Source organism: Rattus norvegicus, chromosome 2 (genome assembly GCF_036323735.1).
Source record: "Rattus norvegicus strain BN/NHsdMcwi chromosome 2, GRCr8, whole genome shotgun sequence".
NCBI lineage: Eukaryota > Metazoa > Chordata > Mammalia > Rodentia > Muridae > Rattus > Rattus norvegicus.
Genome location: NC_086020.1, coordinates 54507674 through 54529873, shown reverse-complemented (window position 1 = coordinate 54529873; position 22200 = coordinate 54507674). Strand labels below are relative to the sequence as shown.

Here is a 22200-nt window from a genome sequence, read left to right as displayed (position 1 = left end):
TACCACATAGTGTTTCAAAATGAGCCTAACTTTGCCTGGCAAATATTTGTTTTAGCCAGGGTTTGCGGCTGTGTTTTTGATTATTCATTTTTAAACAGTAGACTGCACCTCATAAACCACTTTCCAATGGACACTACAGGCCTTGACTATGCTGTCTCTGGCGCCCGTTTTAACAGATGTTTACAGTGCTTGGTAACCTATGGGACCGTCATGTGGAGTGTCTTGTTAGCTCAGGACATAATGTTTATAGCACAGCGTAATAAATGAAGCTACAGTTGCAGCCTGCTTCTGCCAAGTGCACGAAACACCCCAGTGTGGAAACAGATCTTGAAGTTGTTCCAACTTGGCCAGCCTTTTTGGCTATCTGCTGCTAAGCATTGTTAATGTACAGATAAATCTGAGTGATATGAGGGAATATGGGACACCAGATTGTTTAACTTACAACAAAACGTGGTCTCTACTTGTAAAAATCTACTAACCAGAGGATTAAGCTTCTTAGCAGTTTCCACCAGCAAATGACATAATTTTGGAGGTCCGGTTGCTTTAAACTCAGTCTCAGCCAAAAAGACCAAGAAGTGATGTGTGCTTGCTCTTCAAGACTGCATCTTTAAATATGTCAATAATGGAAATACTTCTGCTCCTTGGTGTGTGTGGCTATACAAACACAATTTTCTTTATAAAAGAAGGCTGGGTGTAGCAGAGAATGAGCACATAGTAAGTGTAAGGCACTAGGGTCAAACCCCGGCATGAAGGGGGGGGGGGGGAGCTACCCTGATGTAGCCATGATTTGAATGCTATGAGCACTTAAGTTAGAGTTGGTGAGAATTTGAGTTTGATAAGACTAAAGTCAACCCCTCAGCCTGATGTGTAAGCAGGGCAGAATGCCCTTTTTAGAAAGTGATGCTTTCCCCACCTGGAACTGCTATAGTGACAATCTTATACCCAATAATAGAGCTGCTTAGCTCGATAACTACTTCAAAGGTAACGTTCGGTAGTGTGTGACTCTCCACTTCAATAGCTAGTCTATCGCCTCCTAGAAATAGTGAATTGCAACCTCACCTTCTCCCTGGCCAATCAATTCTAGAACTTTCTTTGGAGAAAATTCAACCTCGTACCAAATCAACTTTTAAAAATTCCCTATTCTCCTATTCTTCGATTGAATCTAATTTTCCTTCCTGTTGTTTAGAAATCTTTCTATATTTGGAAGCCCTGTGCTCTTTCCCTTAAATTTTTGTTACCTGTCCTAGGAGTCTTTCTTACCACCATCGAACCTTACCCTTCTCTGTTATGAACAATTTGCCTCAAGTTCCCCATTCTCTCTGCCCCTAATTAATATATTTTGCCCAAAACACAGATTAGGAACTCTTGGTTTTATACATTCTATCTATAAAGACAGTTTAACATCTATGGTGTTTAATCAGCCGTCTCTTTATACCATTAACTAATTTCAACCCTATAAGGGAGACAACAATATGTTCTTTTCAGATTACTATGAATCTATAGTCAATGTTGTAACCATCTCACGGGTTCCTCAAGCCCACACTTGCTATTACTTCATACAAAGTGTAATAAGAGAAATAAATATAATTTTATATGCTATGTAGATAGCTCCTTAACTTTCCCTCCCTATGAAGGAGTGTACCTACCAAGAAAATGACAGGATTAGGATTTTCTGAAGATCAGCGAGTTGCAGCTGTGTGTTGCAGACAGGTTCTGACTAGGATGTATTTCTTTCATGGACCTTATTGTGTCTGCTTTCATGATCGTGAGTCACTAATGGCAATCAAACATTTATTGAAGGCTTGTTCTGCCCGAGTCCCATAGAGTGTGCCATCTGGCCCCAAATGAGGTGAAAGTACACTGGACAGAAATGCTTCCTTTGGCAACGGGGTTTGAGACGCAGGTAGAGGACATGACTAAATCAACAACTCACTTTTTACTCAGGAGGTAAATGGCTTGCTAATGTCCCAGGCAACACTAAAGTGCTCGGTCTCCATTAGAAGCTATACTCTAACATCCGTAGGCAATTAGGTCCCCATATCCTGCAGTACGTCTAGCTGGGAATTAGATGAGTGTTCTGCTACTCATGATTTCTAAGGTCTAAGCAACCTTGCTGTGAGATGGGAAAGCTGACTTATGTGTGAAAAAGGGTGGGGTTAAAAAAGCAAACCCTTTAGGGCTCATTGACTGGGAATTTACCACTCAAATGGTGATGATGAGCTCCTCTGGAACTTACTTTCCTCCCCTGAGAATATAGTAAGGTCTACCTTGTATTTCTGCATAGGATCTTTAGCATCAGTGGCTCATACAGTGATTGGTTTGAGGTCTGCTGTGATTGGTTTGAGGTCTTGGGCTTCTCAACAAATTATCAATCTCCTTGCCACCTGCTCAGAATTGTCCACAAACTGAAGGTGCATTTTTATGAACCTTCCAGCAAGGAACAACTTACTGTGCTCCATAAACATATTTGATACAATAATCACTTGATTGTTTCTTCACTAGTTTAGAAAATAAAGCAAAACATGTAAAAGAAAGATTTTCATTAAAAAAATCTTAAAAGAGACGTTTTATTTTAGTTCCTGTAACGTATGAGAGACTTATAACAATTCATTTGTCAAACAACTCTTTATTATTTTGCTTTGAAAATGTAGTTAGTGTATTAAGAATCATGTCCACTTTTCTCCTCTGGTGTTGTCATTGTAAGGGAAAGCAGAATGGAGCTATGCAGAACGGAGTCATAAGCAGGTCCCTCGCTTGCTTAAAGCTCTTGTGATATCTGATGCTGTAAGCCCATCTGGACTTGGATGATGGCTGATAAGCTCAAACTTCAATTTTCCTTTCTAATTGTCAGAAAGTCAACTTTGGTCTTGGGCAGTGTGATGACTCAGGATTTGTCCTGTCAGTTGCCTTTCCAGGGACCTTCAAGCTATGTGCTTTTTAGCCTGGAAAATGTCAATTTGGCAAAACAAAGGGAAAAATTGCCTGGTAAAGGATAGAAGAATGATGAATTGTAAATATTATATATATTCAAAGTTATCATCCCATAAGGATAGAGAAAAGTACCAGAATCCTTGAAGAAGGTCATGATAGCTGAAAATATATACCATGTTTATATTGAGCAAATAAAAGATATTAAAACAAGAAGCCAGAGAATGAAGAGAAATGATATCTCTCACATTAAAACTGTTGTATCTTATCTTTCTGAAAGATACTGCCCAAGTGATATCTGACTTTTCACAGACGCTAAATAAATATTCCATTGATGGCTTTGCCTTAGTAGTAGGAAGACATACTGAGCAATTGAGATAACAGGAGTGTCCAGAGATAGTCTGGGGCAAAGAAATGTAGATAATGATAATACCTGGAATCTAAGTACATTATGAATTTTTGTTTGAGTTCCTTAGTTCAATGACAGCACTTGATGACAAGCATCCCAAAGAGAATCCTTCCCACAGAACTTCAAAACATCTACAAGTTCAAGCAGTATGGAGACATTAATATTATATTTTATTAAAAATTATTTTTATGTATATGGGTGTCTTGCCTGCATGTAAGACTGTACACCACATGGGTACTTGATGATCACAGAGATCCTAAGAGGGACTGACCTCTCAACTAGAATCACATCCAGTTATGGCCTCCATGGATTTGTTCAGTCCTTTGGAATAGTGCACGTGCTCTTAATTGCTGAAACACCTCTCTAGCCCCTTAGGTATAACTAGACTGGACCTTCATACACCCCATCATAACCATGAAGTTTTAAGTTTGGTTGTGTGGAGTTGAGTATTTTTATGAGAATTATATCATATGAAAAGTTACTTTTAAAATAATTGGAGGAACAATGCTGAGCAAAGGAGTTCCCCCCCAAAGGGTACCAGTTGGGTCAAACCAGTGGTATTTTTTGGTATCTATGTAAAATATAAAAGACAGAGCACATATTTACTGAGCCACGAATATGTCCTTTGAAATGTGATAGACATTGGGACTATAAAAGCAGTAATTGCGACTCAGCATTCAGTTAAGAAATGCAATGTTAATAATATATAATGGTAATATTACGGAACAACTGGTAACAGTTGAATGAAAAGCAATAAACTTCAAATCATATAGTTTTTTTTAAACTAGGGGAATTTATCGAAGCTGAAGGATTTAAAGAGACAGCTCAATTACCAAAGTAGCTCCCAGACAAGTCTTGGATATAATAATTTCTTCTCTTATGTACAAAGAATTTAAAATATTTTGTGCCAGGAAGTTGGAAACTGAGGACCAGAAAGTATACCCAAAACTCCCTAGGGTTATTTGTAGCAGATCGTCAGGTGGGGTTTACTGTGGATTTGTCAAATTACGGACCTCTTCCTGTGCCTACAGAGGTTGTGTGTATATGCTCATCACTTGAGTTCGGTATTCAGGAGGCCATGTTGAGCCCAGGGCTTGTTGGAGGAGTAACTACTGCATGGTATTTCGGCATACTTCTGTTTCTCAACTGTTATATATTTCAAGTAGTAATAATTTCAACAATTCTTCTCATGCTACTATTCTAAGAGACCTAGTAATGGAGCTAATAGTAAACTTTCTCTTTAAGGATGTCCTATTAAACAAGCTTTATGAAGGAGGAGTCTGAGGTGGGCTCCTCCCCTTCCATTTCCCTATCCCATGGACATCCTAACACTTCATCTAATACAGCCTTGAGGCTTTCTCAAATTTAAGGTCATGAACCTATTACTCTAAGCTCTGCTTCTATGCCTCGTAATGTAGAGGACGTTTGGAAATATATTTACTATGAGACCTTAAAAGAGTTATATGTTTTTAAATCAGGGTTGCTGAATTTGTGTGAGACCATCTTTATGAGAGATGAAAATAGGAGTCTCTACCATGGGAGAGTGACAGATTTATTACTTAATTCTATCTTTCTGCTAGGCTCTGTTATAGTTTGGTATCTCCTATTAACATAAATTATGTAAATGGAATATTTTTCGCTTAGTGTGGTTTCTATTGTTAACAACATAATATTATTTGCTGGATCAATAATGTATACAATAGGGTTATTTTAGCTAACAGTTCTGAATAGCTATGGCTGCCAGGCCACATATGAAGATTTTCGTTCTGCTAACAGTTTGTAGTCAGTGCAAGGTAATACATAACAAGGGTCAGGGAACATGAATACGTGTCTTGCCTGGTCTTTTCCTCTCCTCTTGTAAAGTCATAACTATTTGGTCATAGGAGTTCCACCCCAGTGATCTTATCTAAGTATAATAACCTCCCAAAGGCCTCGTCTGTAAACATCATACTTGGATCAACTCTCTACCCTTTCACTACCTCATAAGGATTCAATTTCAACACATCAACCCTTAGGGGACATATTCTGGCTACAACAAATATGTCTATTTATGCCATTCATATAGAAGAGTGACAGTTAGTTGGGTTAACTATCCAAGTGGAAATATCGTGAACCAAGACACCTGATATACTTGACTGACAGTTCTTTCTGTTGGGACCACACACAGATTTCCCACAAATTTCAGTTAGCAGATGCCTGTGAAATGTCAGCTATTAGGAAAGCCTGAAGGTAGTTTGGTATTCTACATGAGACGTAGGGTAGACGTTGAAAATCACAGAGGACTGGCTTGTTTATTTGGATCCATCTCTGACTGTTTTTATTGGCTTTCTTTAGGAATCTGAGCAGGTTAAAAGTCTCTTAGATTTCTCTGCAGAAATGGTGGTAACAGTCCCTACTTCACAAGGCTTCTGTAATTTAAATGAGTGGAGATGGTGCCTGATACATATTGGAATCAGCAGAGAGCTGACTTCTGCAGTATCTTGTTGAGAGTGCTGAAGACAGAAGACATAGAGTCTTCACTGCAAAATACACACTTGATGTGTGTGCGTGCGTGCGTGTGTGCGTGTGTGCATGTGTGTGTGCGTGCGTGTGTGCGTGCATGTGTGTGTACATGTGTGCGTGTGTGTGTCTGTGCATGCCTGCATGCGTGTGTGCATGTGTGTGCGTGCGTGTGTGCGTGTGTGTGTCTGTGTGTGTGCATGCATGCGTGCATGTGTGTGTCTGTGCATGCCTGTGTGTGTGCATGTGTGCGTGTGTGTGTGTCTGTCTGTGCGTGGGTGTGTGCGTGCATGCGTGTGTGCGTGCGTGTGTGCGTGTGTGTGTCTGTGTGTGTGCATGCATGCGTGCATGTGTGTGTCTGTGCATGCCTGTGTGTGTGCATGTGTGTGTGTGTGTGTGTCTGTCTGTCTGTGCGTGCGTGTGTGCGTGCATGCGTGTGTGCGTGTGTGTGTGTGTGTCTGTCTGTCTGTGCGTGTGTGCGTGTGTTTAACTCTTCCTCTTTATACAGGACAACTAAATTAGGGCCTTAATGAGTTCCTCAAGTGCTCATTTGTCCTGAACTATTGACATTTGTCTCTTTCCAAAAGCACTGTTCATCAGAGATTAACTCCTTGTGACATCTCTGTCACTGCCTACGCTGTTACTCTATTACAAAAATAATTATCTGTGACTTGTGAAGCTTTGGTTTTCAAATCAATACTAAATATCATTCTTGATGCATGTATTTCTCAGAGAGAGGTCTGCTCGTCTATGCTGGGAGATCCTCCCTAAGCAAGGGGATGCTTTTGGAAAGTTGAGGAATGATTGAAAGTTGACCGGTGGAATGGTGATGGTTATGGTGAGGACATTCTTAGGTAAAGAATAGCCTCCGGCAATACAGTGTGAAGTGCAAGGGCTTGGGGAATCCACACACAGAACATAACAATTTTAATTTTGACATTGAAGAAACAGTGCTACGTGAACAAATAGGCACACAATTTCCCCTCAGAAGAACAATTTAACATTATGCATTGAAGAGTGATTGTCTAAGAAAATTAAATACAGAACTCTACTATGATTGTAAAAGGAACACATAAATATAACACAGATATTAGTGAGTGAACGTGAAGAAATAACCATTTCAAGGGAGAAAAACGAACCTTGAGTATAGTAAATAAATACTGACATGAATTTGCCCAAACCACATCTACCCTTTCTTCTGGGTGCAGCTGATTTGCATTTATATGGATAAAATAATTTTCAAGCTCGTTTTTTAAACATTGGATTCTGACTCCTTGTAAGTGTGAAATAGCCTTGTTAAAGATAAAGACTCAGGACCTCTATAAGATCATATATTTTTCAGATCATCTTTTTGCTATGGGAAGATGTAAATGCAAAGTAAAGAGAGTAGTATTTTGCATCCCAGGTAACGGATTAGATGACTTAGCAATCATTAATATTATAGCCTTTCTTTTCATTAGCTATGAATACTTTGGTATGCATCTTTAACCAAGAAGTCCCCTATTTTAAAATACTTTTTGGGTAGAGAGACTATAGACTTGTCAAGCCAACCTTGAATTACTAAAAAAAAAAAAGGCAAGTTCTGATAGAGGAAGGATTTTAACAAAGTAACAAAGTGCATATAGATCTCTTCTATCCACAAGGCTATTTGGACTCTCATTCCAAGTGTCTAGTCAGAACCTGCTTCTCAGATCCTAGCTACAGTAACTTCTGCTAACTAGGTTAAGATTCAATTAGATTCTGTTGTATTTTCTTGTTACTCTTTACCATTGATATTATTGTATTTATTTATTTATTCATGGTAAATTTAAAAAACAAAATTAATAAAATACTGTTAGATTTTGGACATCTAGTAAAGGCCCCTTGCTTTACTCCTCCTAACTGTGAGATGCTTTTGTTATCTCTGACAGATGAAAAAAAAAAAGAAAGTCCGTTTCTTGTCAGTGATGCACAGTAAGTAACAGCTAAAGCCAAAACATCTTTATTTATTCCACTCTTTAACACTATAGTTATTTCCACTCTTCTACATGTGCCCAGACACTAACCCTGGTGATTTTGTTCTAGAAATCCGGTGTTTTAAAATTATGTATCATCAAGCTGCAATCAGAAACTTAATTAAGAAGTAGCCTTGAATTGGAAAATTACTTTTAACCCTATGCTTGTAAAACTTGTTACTTTCAATAACCAATTTGCACATAAAGTGACAGTGAAGCTCTTTAGAAAGCTGTCCATACTCCATTTATTAGTGAGTAATGTTTTGATACAGACCCATAACAGACATGAAAGCAAGTGTGTCCAGGGCAAGATATTGAGGTTGCATTAAGAGTCAAAGAACTTCGTTATTTTGTAGTGTGTCTGAGTTCAAACAATTAACCATTTTTTTTCAATCTTTCTGTAGTCACTGGGTATTTTTTTGAGCTGTTCCATGAGGGATATAGACGGTTCAGTGAAATCTCTGCGTAATCCTTAGGTTTCCAGTGCTCCAGCCAGAAATTGCCCTCTTGTTGGGTTGGAACTTGGGGCATGAAGTTGAGAAATATGAGTTCTTGAAAGTGACTTGAGCTTTGACTCTGGGAAGACAAACAGCATGCCTGTTAGGGCTAACCAACACTGAAATTCCTCTAACCTCTAATTCTAAATTGAGAAAAGAATGAGCTTTTAAGGTTTTTGTTTATTTTTGTCTTGATTACAAGTTGCTGAAAGTCCAGAGTTAGTATCTAATAACATAACATCTATGCAAAACACAAATTATTGACTGTGAAAGATATCTAATTTCTAAGATAAACACAGAAAACCATGTAAATGAGCATTATTTTCTCTGAAGGGATAAGTAGAGATCGAACAAGAGGCAATCCTTTATTTACTTCAATATATAAAATATTAAACATTATTAGAGAAAAAAACATTGTCTTTCCAAACACATATATGAAATTGTTATTTTTACTTAAATGGCTACATTAAATTGGCATAATTTTCAACCATGACCTTTGATCTTTTGTATATGCAATTATGAGCACAATCTACAAAGGCATATTTGCAAAATGTACCTCATTAAGCCTCCTCAGAGACCATGTGATATACAGAGGGCAGATCCAGTCTGATGATCCTGTGTGCCTCCAGCCAGCAAAAGGCTGTGCACTGATCCCTCCTACACACATCACTTCTTAGATCACTTAAGTTGCAGAGACAAAATTTCTTCTTTAAAAAAAATTAGGCCTGGGAAGATGACTCAGAGGGTAAAGGCTTTACCCACATAAGACATAAGACAGACATCACAAAGCAAACATAAAAAGCTGGCGGTGGTGACTAGAGAGATAGTTCAATAGTTTACAGCATTGGCTGCATTTCCAGAAGGTGCAGGTTCACCCCGAGACAGAAGAACACTCCGAAGCTCACAAACTGGTTAGCCTGGAGCATGCAATATATTTAAAGAGGCAGAAATGAGAGACCCTGCTCAACAGCACAGAAGGAGAGAAGCAACTCCAGAGAGCTGTTCTCTGACACAGGCAAGCCATGGCATGAACACCCACACTCACACACACACACACACACACACACACACACACACACACACACACACAAACACAAACATACACACACACAAAGAGAATAACAGTCAATGCTTAGACTGAAAATTTTCTCTATTTGTATATTTTTGTTTGTTTGTGTGTACATGTGTACGTGTGTGTGTGTGTGTGTGTGTGTGTGTGTGTGTGTGTAAGATACTTTTCTTTCAGCTTCTAGATAGGAAATTCCCCAATTTATAGAGGGAAAAATGCACATTACCCTTTCTATCTCTGAGTTTCAGGTTTACTTTTATAAACACTATCTTTAAGCATTTACCAGGCAAAAGACTATGAAGTCTTGACTTAGCATATGTATAAATCATTTGCTTAAATAAATACTGCTAAGTAGTCAGCGTTAAGGGAGTGTTTCCTGTGGATCCCAGCTAAACCAAGCTTGCTTTTCATTTTAAATTGCACAATCCCAACTAACACCCCATGATCTATATGATTAAACAATTGAAAAGACCTAATTAAGAAGCTGTTATAGTACCCACAGGTGACATGCCATAGAGTCAAGATTCAAGTGTAAATCTTTCTCATCCCAAATGCATCTAACCTTCGTGTTTCTAGTCACTGACACCTAGGTAGTGTTCTTTTGTCTTCCTGCATCCAAGACATGTGGCTGAATTTTGTTCCCGTTGGGTGTGAACTTACATGACATGTTCCTAATGACTGAAGTAAAGTGGAAGTAGGTATGTAGAGCTTTGGAGACTGAATCATTCCTAGGCACTGTGACTTCTGATTTTCTTATTGGAAAATCATATTGGGAAGACCCAGTGATGTTGTTTCGACTGACCTCTGTAGACACTTACATGAAAAGGAACTAAAGAATTTCCAACACCCAACGTGGGATCAGGAGCTAAGGCTGTCATTTAGTAGCCCGTGTGACACCGATGCCTCTTCTGACAGCTACCATGAAAGTGAGGGTTTTACTGACTTTTCTATTGCCATATGATGCAGGCAACTTACAGAAGGAACTATCACCATCACAGTGGGGAACCCGGCAGCATAATCAGGCATCGGCAGAGTATGCAGGCGTCGCACTGGAGTAACAGCTGAGAGCTCACATCTCTAAGGCAAGGAGGAGGCAGACGGAGCAGAAATGGAGCAATTCTTTCGAAACTTCAAAGCCTACTCCCAATGACATACCTCTTCCAGCAAGGACAAATACCTTATAATCCTTCCTAAACAATTCCACTAACTGCCTACCAAATACTCAAACACACAAGAAAAGGGAACTGTTTTCATTCAGATTACCGCAGTCAGCATGGAAGTGAAGTTCACCACACCCCTGCCCCTGCTCCCAACAGTTTGACAATAAACTAGTGGAAGATCATAAACTAACGTCGTCCACCTAATCTGCCTGTGGGACCCTGTTCCTCTATTGCACATTAACAAATGTCTGGTTTTAAACCACTGTTTAAGTTAACATTAAAAAACGCTATTTTTTAATGGGTCAATACATAACCCACAGAGCCTGATGAAACCTCCATCGTCTTTGTAAAAGGAAATGATCATAACTTCACCAAACTTAGCATTCTAACCCATTGATAAAGCAAGATGAGATTTAAAAAAAAATCTCTGCCACGTTTAAATAATGAATTGCAAGCAGAGAGAACACAACAGAGCAATGGTCGTAGACTTCTTAAAAATCTGTGATTTCAGATCATCTAGCTGGCTAACCAAATTCAACTCCTGCACCTCACGTGGTGGAAAGAGAGGAGCAACTCCTACACGTTGTCCTCCGCCTTCTAGTCACATACCCACACATGCCCAAAGAGCAAATAAATACATTTTTTCTGAGATTCATAATTTCAAAAAGGAAGGATATTAATAACACCATTTCTGAAAATAGCATGTTGAACTTAAAAAAAAAAAAGACCTTTGTGGGCAAACTTGGGAACAAGTTTGTTGAGCTATTCGTCATTCATGGTCTGAAACTGTCAAGAGCAAGGTTTACTTCGCATGATTTAAGCGAGATATGAAGCTAAGTTAAATTTTAACCTCTTCCTTGGTGGTTTTCCTCAGCTTTTCAGTAGAGTTCTGCAGGCTCATAAGTGAGGGCACGTCTTGGTTTCCTTTGCTTTACAAATTGCATCAATTCTGCTTTACAACCACTTGCTGTTTAATGAATGACTCGGGTTTGATTCCTATCTTTAGATCTCGAGTCCAAGAATTTATATGAGATGCAGAAATACAACATTCTGAGCTCATCTAAAGATGGGCTCTGAAAAGAATACATGGAGATATACATGAATTGTTTTGCATACATATACACATTCCAAATTTCAGACATTTTAACTTCTTAAACAGATGCTTGTCTCTTAAGAAGTATATGCAAGTGACATTTTCTATTATACTGACAAAGTCGTTAAGGGAGCTAAGGAATTCACTCGTGAAGTAGTGATTGGCAGTTCTTGTTTAGCATTCCAAGTGACTGCAAGGTAGAAATGCACGTGCATATGCCTATATGTATGTGTGTGTGTGTATGTGTGTGTTTGTATGTATGTATACATATGTACATATGCTATCATATTACAGTTGACTATTTCTATGGAAACAGAAGACCTAAAGACTATTCAGTGCCAATGACAAGAGATTTCACAAGTAGTGCACTTTGTATAGCAAAAAAAGCCACAGCAGGTAAGAGAATCTGGGTGACTGCAGATGGCACACTAACTAGAAGCTCACTGCTGTTTTCAATTCATCCAACTGCATTGTAGAGGAGGCATCATCATCATCATCATCATCACCACCACCATCAGCAGCAGCAGCAGCAGCAACAACAGCAGCAGCATCTTTCATTTGTCCCCCCTTAACCTCATCTCCTCATCACCAAATTAATTTTGAAGACTTATTATTTTACCTGCACCTTGGAAATCATCTTCTTGTATACAGATTGAGTTTTATTTAGACTTCCAAGCTTGGCGTTCAAAACCCCATGATGTTAACCTAACCAATCTTTGTATCTTTGGTCTCAAAACAGTCCTTTTGCTTATTCCTACTAAGCAAGCTGAACAAATCATGGTTGCCCTCCGAACCAGTTTCTCCCTCATTTTTACATTCTGTTCTAGAAGGCTAAAATGCAGTTAAGAATTTCAGATATTGTGGAGTTGGCTTTGGCCTACCCTTCTTCTTTGTCCAGATACAGACATCCCCTCTATCTCCTATAGCACAGATATGAAGACTCTCAGGATTTCTCTCATAGTTTTTCTCATGTGCATCATCTGTGACTAGAATTCAGCATTTATGTCCATAGTGCTCATGTAGCTTCACTACAAAGAAAAAGTCATCTGGAAGCACTAGAGGAGAAAGCGCATTTTTAACATCAAAGAGATTGAATGGGTGAAGCTCTTTAGGTATTTATTTTATTTTGTCAGATAGGGTTTGTGTGTGTGTGTGTGTGTGTGTGTGTGTGTATGCATCTACTATATTGCTGAGTGAGCCACAATCTACCATTGGACACATAGTAGGTATTCAGTAATTAAAGACTGGTGGTTTATTATATGTTAGACTCAGTTTTTGGATGCTTTCAGACTGAGGGATATTTGGCCTGGTGAGAGTTGATAGTACATGTTTCAGATATTTTCAAATGTTTGCACTAACTGCAAACACAAATTTTAAGAAATTTGGTATTTCTTCAAGTCAGAAAGAGTTACATTGATAGTTATGTCACCATCCAACTTTCCAGTATCAGTGATGGCGTGATTAGAAAATATCCCTTTCTGAGAGCGCCCATAGCTGTTTTTAATGAACATGTTGTTTTGTTAGGAAAAGGATATGGTAGTCTAGTCACAATGATTTTGTATATTGTCATTGTGGTTTTTGATGTTTTAATTTAAAACTCGTCATGTCTAGCCTTTTCTGTAGCTTTGTTCTTTGCTGTTAACTTCCATGAAAACATTGATTTCTTTTCATTTAACTCATGGCTATAAAGTCAAGGCCATCTTCAGTAGTATCTTCTGATTGAAAAAAAAAGTACATTGATTCACTCACCATATATTTCTAAACTGGATAAGATGTCTGACAAGCTCAGTGTACTGTGACAGCAGAAGCCATTATTATTTTTTTTTAAATATGTTTTCCATTCCTTACCTCTGATTGATGGTCTTTTGCATTTAGAAACTTTGCAAAGTCTCTGTTTCTCCAGGGAGATGACAGGGATTTGTAAATGTGAAGTTAAAGCCAGAGCATTAAGAAGCAGAACAGTTAAAATACTAACATGCAGTCTGTAGATAGAAGCCATGGTTGCCATGGGAATTGGTGCTGTCCAGAAAACCCATCATTGTCCTCTTCCACACAATAGGAATAGCGGTAGTAATCTGAATGCTGCGTGTTCCCATTGAGTGACCATGTGGGCTCATCCCCGAGGATGTGCTGATGTCAGACTCAGACTCTGGTGAATAAGCACTCATAGTGTAATCCAGTGGGATTGCAGAGATATAATGAAGGATTGGGAGTTAGCGAGGAAGGAAATGCTCGACGTGACTGTTCCAGAGAGTATGGGAGGCAATGAAGAATCACATTAAGAAGAGTGACGGGGGTTGGGGATTTAGCTCAGTGGTAGAGCGCTTGCCTGGAAAGCACAAGGCCCTGGGTTCGGTCCCCAGCTCTGAAAAAAAGAAAAAAGAAAAAAAATAAAGAGGAGTGACAGATTTTGTCCCTGAAGAAGGGACATGCGATCTGGGTCTTGAAAGAGTTTGTTGTTGTTTGGATAATTTTTACTTCTCAAGACAGAATCTCAGTATGTAGTCCATGCTGTACATGAGCATCTAATCCTCATGACCAATCTCGCGAGAGCTGGATGTATAGGTCACAGCAACCCTGACTGATTCCAGAAAGTTCTGTAAGGGGTCATCAATCAGAAAAGGAGGAAATTACATTTTTTGATTGCAGAGATATAATAAAGGATTGGAAGTTAGAGAGAAATGAAATGACTTGAAGTGACTGTACCAGAGAATGTCTGAGGACGGGCGAAGAAAATGGAGGTGAGCAGAGTAGGCAGGGTCATATGCTCTGTCCAAGACTTTGGTCAGCAACACCTGTGCACAAATCTTTTCACATGGGTAAGTGCCCTGATCATATTTGCTCTTTTACAAATAACTCATACCACAGAAGAGTAATTCTTGGATTTCACTGATTGGATAAAGTTGTATTTTTTAAATAAGCCAAATGAGTAATATTTAAAATATTTTTATTAATTTTTCACACAATGTATTTTAATCATATTCTTTTCCATCTTTCGACTATTCCTAGGTCCTCCCCACTCCCTACCCACTCAACCTGATATTCTCTCTCTGTGTCTGTGCCTGTCTCCGTCTCCATCTCCATCTCTGTCTGTCTGTCTGTCTGTCAGGCAGGCAAGAAAAAAACAGAACAAGACAAAACTAAAACCAAATAACACAAATCCCATAAAATCCCAAAGTCAAAAAATAACCAAAGAAAACGAAGCACTCAAAGCATCACAAAGGTAGCGAACTATTCCTAGGCTTGGGGCCTGCCCTGGAGTGAGGCTGACATACAGAGTGTTGCTCCAGTGGGGAAAATTTATTTTTCCACTCCTAGCAGTTATCAATTGTAAATACCTTTCTGGCTAGGGGTGGGACATTGTGCCCAGCTTGAATTTGTACAGGTCACATGCAGTCGTGTGAGTTCAAAAGGGCCTCGGCTCTGTAGTGTCTTGAAGATGCTCTTTCCTGAGAGCCATTGTTCTTAAATGCTCTGCCCTCCTCCTCTGAGTAAATACTTGAACCATGAGTAGAGGAAGTTGATAGGGGTATCCATTTAACATGTCTTCATCTTACATGGTAAGTAGGATCTTGCCAATGCTGTCATACTATGAAAGGAAGCCGAGTGTTTCCCACAAAGTTCTTTGAGACACACGTACATTGCTAGAGTCTCTTTACCAATGAACTGGAGCTGAATCTTCAATGGAAATAGACTATTGAATATTTCCTTAACAACAACAACAAAAAGGTGTGAGGACAGTCTGCGTATGGTGAGAGAACAGGAGTGCATGAAGTGCAGACCGTCAGGGCAACGCAGCAGTTCGGTGTCACATTTAGACAAGAAATCAGACAGAAAACATATGCTGAGGCTGTCGCTGTTGGCAAGGGTTCAGCTCCCAAGAAAAGAAAAACTTCAAGTTACTGACAGTAATGATATTAACAGGAAACGAATTGCCTTTCCTTTTATGTGTTGTTGCTAGGAAAGGGAAGCCGAAAGCGTTATAAAATCTGTTCTTGTGAACAGCAGGTTTTGTTATTTCTGCTTTTGCTGTTTATGGGTTGTCTGTCCACAGCGACCCACGTGCTCCTTCGTTCATCCACTAAGGGGTGTGCTCACTTGTCTCCTCCAGCTTGGATCTATTCACTGAAGTTCTCTGTATGTTACTGATTTTCCTTTTGAGCTCCATAGAAATTTCTTCCCCATATATAGTATAATAGAACTTAGAAAACCTTGTAAAGTTACTCATTGACCAGTGAGTATTTCCTGAAGTGACAGCGTATATACTGCCACGGGTAAGGTAATTTCTTTGCCTTTATAGTTTGCAACCTGACGTTAATTGACTGTCACTCAGTTTAGAAGAAGAGACTCTAGCGTTAAAACTGGACACTTTTTCCAGTAAAATGCTCAATAGTCTATATACATTAAAGATGCAAGTCTGGTTCATTGGTAAAGAGTAGAACACACACCACTGCTTTCTAACATTCGGGGGAAAGAAGTCAGATTTCCATCTGCATTCTTGTCCTCCTGAGACAGAGGGTGGCTGTAATCTCTGGGCCACATTCTCCTTATCTGTCCTGCTGATGATTGACAGTTTAATGGCCCTTAAAACATTCTGCACATTTAAATCGTTTTATTCTTGACTGAATTAATCAAACTTATGTTGGAGGAAAGAGGCTGGTAGGGGTTTATAAACTTCCAGGTAATAATCTTTTATTAAGTCAGGGTTTAAAATCACCAAACAAGGCAAAGGCTTTCCATTGGAATCTACAGGAGAGTTTTCTCTGTGTTAGGTATGATACTTGAATATTCCAAAGCTCACTGGATTCTCTGTCTCTGTCTCTGTCTGTCTGTCTGTCTGTCTGTCTGTCTGTCTGTCTGTCTCTCTCTCTCTCTCTCTCTCTCTCTCTCTTATCCACTTGAAAACATCTCTCTCTCTCTCTCTGATCCACTTGAAAACACTAATGGTTAGATGATAATTATATATATTCTTATGTTTTTGGTTGTGAGCAAAGCCTTTAATGGCTGAGCCATCTCTCCAGCCCAATTATATATATTCTCAAGTAGTGAAAAGTTAACCAAATGAACCGTCTCTGCCTGGTCTACTGTGCCCCCTGGCTTTACCTTCTGGACCTATGAAGACATCATTTCCAAAACTAAGCTATAAATTTTTTGAATTGCTTCTCTTTAAAGCCAGAGAGAGAGAGAGAGAGAGAGAGAGAGAGAGAGAGAGAGAGAGAGAGAGAGTAGTTATCACTATTTGCTGATTGACATATGAAATCAATAAGAAATGAGTCTTTAGGGGTGGAAAAACCCCAGGGCCCAGTGGGAAGAGTTGCAGCTTGTTAGCAGTAGAGCTCACGCACTCCCTCCAGTGTGAAGGATGGGCGCTTATGAGGGGAGGGGCTGGAGAGTTCTAAATCCTTTCTGAGGATGCTTAATGAGGCTGCCCCACAGATGCGCTTTTTTTCATCCTTTCCTGTGTGGAAGCTGCATCTTTAATTGGGAAGTGATTTCCTTACCCCAAAGGACAAAAAAGAAGAGGAGAAACAAAAGGATTGTTAGAAGCTTTCCGCTCCTCCCTGTATCTGGGGCAGGATGGCTCAGGTTCTGCTGACCTTTGTCTCCTGTGACTTTCATCCTGGCCCTTCTGTCTACCCAGAGCACTCTCCTGAGTGGATGGGACTAATGGCTGCTTTATTGGCAGTTGTCTGGCATGGGACTTAATTGCATGTATCACTTGCCTTTTGTGTTGTGGTGACCAAAACGGCTGACAGAAATCACTGAAGGTGGGATGTGTTTATTTTGTCTCACAGTTTTATAGGCTTGCCATCTATTAAGGGAGGGAAGGCATGATGGAGTTCATGACAAGAGGCGCATGTGGCAGAGACTGCAGCTGACTAGGAAGCCAGTAAACAGGCTGGAACCAGGATCCAGTACAAATTTCCAAGACCCAACTCCTGGTGAGGAACTCTGTCAGCTGGCCCTTCCACATCCCTGACCCTCCACTGCTTTTAAAATTGTGCCATGAACTGGAGAGCAAGTGTTCAAAACATGAACACATGGAGAACATTTCAGAGAGAAACCACAATAGTGGGTGTATTGCAGTCATAAGACTTTTTCTTTCTTAAACTTTCCCCAGGTTAATAATATGTACCTGAATTTTTTTTTCTTCTTTAAAAGGTGTGCTGAAAATGTATTCCATTATCCCACTGGTTCCCAGCAAAGTTGCCTTCTGGGATCTCTCAAGTTAACTTCCACCAAGCCTCTTTACAGTCTGAGAAATAAATAATTAAATAACAAAGCAGGGAGTTAATTTCCCTTGAAGCCAATCTGTTTTTCAGTGCTGACACATCACAAATGTGTGTCCTCAACCTCCGCAAGAGGTGGGACACGCTGTTCCCCTTATGTAGCTCATGTTAACTTGTCAGTAAAAGATTTGTTGGGTACACAAAGGGAGCTGGGGAGACCATATCTCCCATCCTGTCTACTAAATTATTTGTTGAGGCCTCCATTCACTGTTATAGGGGCAGGAAGGCATGCTTGTTTTAACTCTGCATTAACTTTATGGCAAAAAACAAATCTCTGTGTTTTAAAACGTATGAAATGGAAAAGAGACCAACATTTTTCTCAGGTCGTAATCCTTGGGTAAGTGTGTGTGTGTGTGTGTGTGTGTGTGTGTGTGTGTGTATCTGTGTGTATCTGTGTGTATCTGTGTGTGTCTGTGTGTGTGTCTGTGTGTGTGTCTGTGTGTGTGTATCTGCATGTTGTGTGTGTGTCTGTGTGTGTCTGTGTGTGTGTATGTGTGTGTGTATGTGTGTGTGTGTCTGTGTGTGTGTCTGCATGTGTGTGTGTGTCTGTGTGTCTGTGTGTGTCTGTGTGTGTCTGTGTGTGTCTGTGTGTGTCTGTGTGTGTGTCTGTGTGTATCTGCATGTGTGTGTGTGTGCATGTGTGTCTGTGTGTATCTGCATGTGTGTGTGTGTGTGTGTGTGTGTGTGTGTGTGTGTGCATGTTTGTGGGGTGTATGTTCTTATTGTTATAAACCGATGTGGGATGTTCATACTGTCACTAGTGCTCAATGTCATTCATGTGGCAAATTCAACACTGGCAATAGCAACCAAAGAGGACAGAGGTTGCAATCTTCTCAACTAAAAACATCAGCTATCAAGAAACTTATTTGTCTTTCATAATGTGGGACAAAGTAAATATTTATTCTAAAACAGCTTTCTCAGAGTCCTGTTTAGCACACATAAAATCAGCATTTTTAAAGTCTTAGGGCAAACTGTAACTCCTAATATTTATCAACATTTAATCTTACAAAGATGGGGAAGGGTATTCTGAAATCTCTATATATTTTGTGCAAAGATTTATAAAAGAGAACTTTAAATTTCTTTCTTTCTAGTATAAACAATTTGCACATGTATAGAATATAATATATATTATGTTTTTATAAATGTAAGAATGTCTCCATGTTTTGATAATATATTTTTGAGTCTTATATTCTTTTTAAGTATTTTTAATATTACTATAGACACAGAAGTTAAGCTCTTTTCTGATAAATGTCACCTTTACTCATGTTTTAGTTATTGGGGTTTACTAAAATTTGTTACCTGATGTAAGACACAAACAGAATATTGTACTATAATAGGGATGATTTTTAATCAGGTCCATATGCTGGGGCTATAAATGATACAAATACGGTAACTAAAATGCAATAAACTGAGTGACAAGCACAGTGCGCTAAGTGCCTACGTCTGTCTGCTGGGGGCGCTGCAGAGTTGATAAGTCATGGTCCACTTCTTAGCATGACAGTGGTGGTCTAGCTTTAGAAACTGGAAATGCTGTGCTGCTCCTTATCAGAGGGATGGTATGAGAAGCAAATCCAGCTTGGGCTTTTAAGCAGATCATGACTTTCAGCGCTTTCTAGCCATGGCCATAGACAGATTGTTTGCATCCTCCCAGAATATTTTCTCAAGATTCCATATTCATGAGGTAGTGTAATGAAGGTGAAAGGGTTATTGGGCTGAGTTCTAATCCTGACACTATCCTTGAGTAAGTATCCATGGAAGGATCCATGGCTCCAGCTGGTATCAGTGGGAAGGGAGGCCCTTGGTCCCGTGAAAGCTTGTTGACCCAGTGTAGGGAGATGCTAAAGTGGTGAGGTGGGAGTAGGTGAGTGGGTGGAGGACCACCCTCATAGAGCGCAAAGGGGAAGGGGGATAAGATGGGGGGTTTGTGGAGGGGAAACTAGGAAGGGGGAATATCATTTGAAATGTAAATGAATAAAATGATTAATTAAAAAACCTTTATAATTAACCAGTGAAGAACTGGAATAGTATGGGTTCTGTGGTGGTTTTAATAGATTTGTCCACCATATATTCATGTGTTTGGATGTTTGGCACATGGACACTGGCACTATTAGGAAGTGTGGCCTTGTTGGAGTGTATGTGGTCTTACTGAAGGAAGTGAGTCACCGTGGAGGTGGGTTTTGAGGTCTCCTCCTATGCTCACTGTATTCTCAGTGTGGAAGAGAGTCCCGTCCTGACTGACATCAGATTAAGATGTAGAATTCTGGTCTCCTCCAGCACCACATGTGCCTATGTGCTGCTGTGCTTCTTAACATGATAATGGACTAAACCTCTGAAACTATAAATCAGCCCCAATTAAATGTTTGCCTTAGAGTTGCCCTAGTCATAGTGTCTCTTTCCAGCAATGAAAGCATAACTAAGACAGGTTCTAGAGAATTGTTTTCACATGGCCTTGTAAGTGCTTGTCTGATAGAATTCAAGAGATTCAAGAGATAACAAGATTCTCATGTCCCTGAATATACCTTAGGTCCTCAGTAGGGAAAAATTCTCGTATTAGCCATGCTTTGAGGCTAACTGAAGCCTGGTTAGGTCTCCTAATATCTGGCATTCCTGGAATGAGCACTTGTCCTTCCTTGCCACTGACAGCAAAAGTTCCCCTTGAAATTGTGGAGGTAGAGAAAAACCATACATATTACCTTGGCTTGGCACATGCTTTGGTTGTATTTCTCCTCTTCTCCCACTGGGGTCAATCCCTAAGACCGACCTTTCTCTAAATCTTCTTGAAAGGCAGACTTACTCCGTTCCTTATCAGCACAAGCATATTGATTTCCTTCATAGTGATCTCGCCTTTATTCTATTCTCCTAAACTCATCAAAGTCTGACACACTGTCTACAGTTCTCCAATTTGTGTCATGATCCTTCTTTGTCACTATGATCATGTTTACCATTTTCCAGCATCCAAAACTCAGTATTTATTCCTCCTTGGGACCCCCTTCCATCACGACCCTCAATTCACTCGTCATTTCTTTATGGAGGGCTTCCCTGACCATCCATCATAGAACTGTATTCCCTTTCCCTGTGTATCCACAATGCTCAGAAATATCCTCTTTGAGATAATTATCACTGAGATAATTCTGTTTATGTTCACAATTACTTGATTAATGCTTGCTTTCTCCAGAGATGTCAGCACCAGGAGAGTGGGTCTATGGAGTTTTGCTCCTAATTCTATTTGTAGCACTAAAGGTCTCTTTCTGTGCGGAAGAGGGCAATGCAAAGAGGGAAAGAAACGCATGAAGGATTCATTACTGGGGGCACTGGGGACACCCCATGTAAGGTGAGAGATGGTGGGAACTGGTTAAGAAGAATAGATAGCACAGGGATTTTACTCCCTGAACAACTTCTTCAAGGTATAGACTCTCAGGGGGTTGTGACTGTGTTCCCTTATCAGGTGAGTCATCCATGCTTTACCAGGAGTGATGCTCAGAGTCCTGAGATGAGAAGCTGTATACCATTCACATTTGTAGCCCAGTGCAGACACTGCATTTTGCAAGGAAAGTGGAATTACTGGGATTTCATTTCCTTGTGCCCCTCTTGTTTTCACTTCTGATATTTGTTGATTTTCTGTGAATCTTCTTAAACACCCAAGAGAATCACGAGGTCACTCCTTAAGATGAACCTTAGTGACATTTGATACAACTTCCTCTATGTGGATGGCTATATCCGAATAAGTATATTTTTCTGGAGATACTTGTGCATATTTCTATTATACTCCAAAGATGCAAGAGAAATAAAGCCCAACAGGTCCTACTTACTTCATTAATTTAGACATAGACTGAAACCACTTTGTCATAATAGATAAGTGAACCATTTCTTCTTTCTTCCATAGAATGTATGTTTTCAAGCATCTAACAATGTTATTCAAACATTTATTTCATAGAAGTTACATTCATTCATTATTTTCTGTATGTGTGTGTATATGTGCCTGTGTGTCTGTGTGACTGTGTATCTGTGTGTGTGTATGTTGTGCATGTGAGTCATGTGTGTATGAGAACATGTATACATACAGAGACCATAGATTGATGTCTAGAATTCTCTTTAATGGCTTGTCAGCCTATATATTGAGGTGGTTCTCTCACTAAAATAGAAGCTTGCTGATTCCTCTAATCTAGTTGGTTTGCTTGCTCTAGGGAGTTTCTGTCTTCAGCTTTAGGAGTAGGCACTACAGGGAGGCCACCATACCTGCTGAGCCTTTCTATGTAGGTGC

The 22200-nt window shown here is 39.6% G+C and overlaps 1 protein-coding gene across 7 annotated transcripts in view; it reads left to right on the top strand.

Moving 5' to 3' along the window:
• The window catches only part of Ghr (growth hormone receptor), a 263530-nt gene that overhangs the window by 2722 nt on the left and 238608 nt on the right, over window positions 1-22200 (top strand). For 2 of the 7 annotated variants that reach the window (XM_039101769.2, XM_063281324.1), the window contains exon 1: window positions 7746-7789. The exons of the other annotated variants lie outside the window; for them this stretch is intronic. The gene's annotated coding sequence lies outside the window, so the exon portion shown is untranslated. Of the gene's footprint in view, window positions 1-7745; window positions 7790-22200 lie in introns of those variants that run through there. 7 annotated transcript variants of the gene reach the window in all.